Source organism: Dama dama, chromosome 25 (assembly GCF_033118175.1).
Source record: "Dama dama isolate Ldn47 chromosome 25, ASM3311817v1, whole genome shotgun sequence".
NCBI lineage: Eukaryota > Metazoa > Chordata > Mammalia > Artiodactyla > Cervidae > Dama > Dama dama.
Genome location: NC_083705.1, coordinates 74,661,050 through 74,665,313, shown reverse-complemented (window position 1 = coordinate 74,665,313; position 4,264 = coordinate 74,661,050). Strand labels below are relative to the sequence as shown.

The window sequence follows — 4,264 nt, the reverse complement described above, 5'->3', positions numbered from 1 at the left end:
ACAGGAGGTGGCCAGGGCCGGGAGGACCGCGGCACACACAGCTCCCGCATCAGCCCCTGCGGGTACCAGGCAGCTCCCACAGACAGGAATTGAAAGCGTGAACCACACGGGCGTCGCGGCGGCCGCAGACCAGGCTCGGTGCCGCCGCGGCTGCCGTCCTCACGCTCCGCGTTTCACCTTTTATCCTTCTCAGCATCACGACTTAATCCACTCTAATGAGGTGATTGCACTGCCAAAACCCAGCGGCCACGCGGCTGTCTTCTGGCACTTTGCGGGGGGGTTCCCGGAAAAGAAGAAGGGGCTTTGTCAGCCTTCCAGGGGATGGAGCTTCCTTTCTCGCAGCCGGTATCTCCCACCCCTGCCTGGGACGGGCCGAGCTGCCCGCGGTGTGCATCATGAGGTGGGGGACCGGCGCAAGGTGGCTCGCCCGCGCGCTTAACTGATCGGCGCTTGAAGGACACGGCTGGTGGCCACATGTCACTGTTCGCAAACAGCAGGCGACGGCCAGCAGCAGGGAGGGTGTGAATCCTTTGCCGTCCTCACCCATCTGTCCACGCAGCCCCGGTTGAAATGGGGGCGCCCGTGGGTGGATGCTGAGGCCATGAACCGCAGAGGCAAGAAGGTGTTGCTGACAAAGACACACGGAGGGGCCGGGAAGAAAGCAACGGATGGCAAGGAGGAGACTGGGAGCCGGTTTAGCGGGGGCATCCCATATGTTTCCCCGGCTCTGTCTCGGAGCTCCACAGTGAGGCGGCCACGCCAGGAGATCAGATGTCGCCGGGCTGTGCTCACACCTGCCCCACCGCCAGCCCGGCTGCCTGGCGGCCTATGTTCATAATTAGCATCGTCTCTTCCGCCGACTTCACACTGCTCAGCCGTGTGTCTCGAGCCCTGGGAAACACCAGGCCCGTGCCCCTTTCCCCCTGCTCCGGGCGGAGGAGAGAGCCCAAGGGCTGCATGGCACGCTCGGATCGCTGGACTCGAAACGCGGGCCACCCCACCGGCCCTCGCTGAGCACGGCTCATATTTTTACAATCAGTACAATATTTCACTTTAATGGCTTTTTTTTTTTTTGGATGAAAAGAAGGGGGAGAGAAGAAGAAAAAAAGGCAAGCACAATGCGCTGAGAGCTCATGGGATTAACTGCATGGTCTTAATAAATGTACACACATCCAAGGCAAGGGAGAAAAAATGTGCCTGTTACACGGCTCGAACCTCCCCCACTCTTTCTCCAGCCTTAATCTGATTTTTGCCAATTCCTTTTGATCTATCAGGGGCCGGCGAGTCAGGTCCACCGGTACAGATGGGCTAAATATGGAGATTAGCCCTTCTCCTCCTGCCAGAGCGCCTAATACCTGATTAAGTCTAGAATCGCGCAATTGTCTCCAAGCTGGCTATCAGAGTGGGGGGCTCGGAAGGGGGCAGGATGAAGGCCGATTTTGTAATGGATACTTATTTTATCCCGGTGCTCTAAGAAGATTAGGCCTGGGGGTGTCACATTAGCCGTGATCTCTGGGCCCCTGGTCTCCTCTCGCGGTTTTCAAACACCTCTCCTCGGCCTTAGAACAAACAGGGAGCTTGGGCCCAGAGACCCCATGTCGGGCATGAATAATTGCCCACTGCAAACTGTTTGAAGATCACAAAGTGCTGTGTAAATTACTCAGTTTGGGCTTCAGCTGGGGTGATTTGTGGTGACTTATTGAATCTTTTCACAGTTCAGAATTAAACTTTCTCTGCTGCTAACTGCAGACAGCATGGAATGAAAGTTGGGTCTTAACTGACAGCGCTCTGCTTAGATCAATCTCTGCAGAAGCCCAGAGGAGCAGGGCGTTCTGAGCCAGCCTAGCTGCATTTCAGAGGGAGGGCCGGTCGCCTATTCTTAGCTGCTCTGCCAAGTTATGCCTATTCAGCCAGCTACTTAAAATAGCTATTGAAAGAAAAAAAAAAAAAAAAGGGGAGGGGAACTGCTTGTTTTGAATTACCCACACACGTTTTTGGCGTGGTCTCTTGGGCAATTTTCCTAGCAGCATATCCAATTATTTTTTGTTTGTTTTCAAACACGGCACATTTCTTTAATTAGTGAGGGCAAACAAGTTAGAAACAGAAAGGGGAAAAAAAATAAGTTTAAGAATGCTAGTTGGGGAAACGATGTGATTAAATGACATTCAATTAGAGGGAATTAGCCGGCTGCTCTGTTCCCATCTGAGTTAATTCTGGGTAAGAGTAACTGACCCTGGGTGTTTACGGCCCAGGTGCCAGCACCACTGATGGCCATTTGAACAGAGAGCCTGACTGCTTTTGTATTTCGAATACATTTGTGCTGTAGGTTATTGCAGGCTCTCTGTTACCTGGCATTCTGCCTGCCCTGGTTCTATCTAGGAGGTTGCTTGGAAAAATTAATTACTCTGTATTTTTTCTTCATGTTTACCTAATCTAACTTGCTTTTGGTAAATAATAATTATAATATCAAAAATAGATTCTGTACTCTCAGAAGTAATCATTTTTTTTAATCTTGACAAATATTTTGGAAATAACATAAGAATATAGATAACTGCTTTATGGTAAAGAACCTCAGATCATGTTTGTGTGTTTTTACTCTTCTATTGGAAAGTAATAATTCTAACAATCTGTCTTAAATTATCCAGAAACTTATAATCAGCTCTCTGAACATATAAATATTTTTAATCACAAGCTATTAAGAAAAACATCAAAATTAGAATGTAGAAGAAAAAAATGCAATTATCTATTTAGTGGAAAAGGTTATTATGGTTCTTTTATGAAATTATTTATTTTCTGATTAACTTTTATTAATGTTATATTTTTAAAATAAATGCTGACTAGATATTCATAGCAATTAACACTTTCTGAGTTGGTTTCTAAAAATGTAAAAGAAATCAATCCACCCATCCACAGAGCCCCTGAATAGAATGGTTTCGGTGGTTTTTTGTTTTGTTTTGTTTTTAATTTTTTTTTACAAAGGTGCATTTATCACCTAGTAAAGATAAAAAAGAAAAAAAAAAAAAAAATTGAGAGGCAAAGCCCAAATATGCCATGTTTTGTTCTGCAATAGGATTGGGGCAAACTGAGAAAGCAGAATTGATCCATGTAGAAGACCACATGTAAACAGACAGCTAAAGGGAGCCTGCTATGCAGCACGGGGAGCTCAGCTCAGGGCCCGTGGTGACTGGGGCTGAGACGGGCTGGTGTGGGAGGGGCGCTCGGAGGGAGGGACGTGTGCACACAGACAGCTGAATTCACTTTGTTGTGCAGCAGAAACTAGCACAACACTGTAAATCAACTACACCCCAATTTACAAAAAGAAAAAAAAAGGGATTAGTAAATGGAGAAACGTCAGTAATACAGTTTGTGTTGTAAAGGTAGGCAAATTTTGTGATCCTTGTGGAAGCCAGCCTAGTTCACTACAAACCCTAGCATTTACCTAAATTATGGAAACAAATGCGATGCTTAGAAGGACAAACTGCTCTCAGGCCCACACTGGTACATTTCACCATGCACATTACGTACATTACACCACGCACGGTGCATTTGTATGTTCATTGCAGCTCAAAAATCCCCAACTGACAGGCAGAGAACAAACTACCAGAACATTATAAACCAAGAGGCTTTTGCTTGGTGGCGTACGAGGTGGTAGGAATAACCGCGGTCATTGTTTTGCTGGTCAAGTTCACTCAGATATCATCTACCTCAATTTAGAGCAGGCTACTTCTTGTACGAAGACTGTATTCTCATAGAAACAATGCACTTTTCTACATATTTAGTGACTACCATATTTGAGGCATCACGCTAGCATCATGGTGATATGTCGGTAAGAAACACCTAGAAAGTTTAGACCTGTGGTGAATGATGACAATGTGGGTGTGTTCATGCAGGAGGAAAGCAGGAAAAAGAGCCACATAATAATAACAATGTGGGCTTCCCTCCTAGCTCAGTTGGTAAAGCATCTGCCTGCAATGCAGGAGACCTGGGTTCGATCCCTGGGTGGGGAAGATCCTCTGGAGAAGGATGGCAACCCACTCCAGTATTCGTGCCTGGAGAATTCCATGGACAGAGGAGTCTGGCAGGCTACAGTCCATGGGGTCACAAGAGTTGGACACAATTTAGTGACTAACCCACCACCAATAACAATAACAAACAGGTCCCACCTGCTTACTCTCACTTCGTCTGTTCTGAGTGCTTTATTTGTGCCTTATAACCTTGTGAGGTGGCATCACATTGACCTCCGTTTCACACAGGGGGGGCCAAG

At 47.1% G+C, this 4,264-nt stretch overlaps 1 non-coding gene across 1 annotated transcript; it reads left to right on the top strand.

Annotated features, from left to right (window-relative positions):
- The first annotated feature begins 3,935 nt into the window (after nucleotides 1-3,935).
- On the top strand, nucleotides 3,936-4,007 carry TRNAC-GCA (transfer RNA cysteine (anticodon GCA)). The gene has a single exon. It is a non-coding gene; the product is annotated as a tRNA-Cys (tRNA).
- The last annotated feature ends 257 nt before the right edge of the window (nucleotides 4,008-4,264 follow it).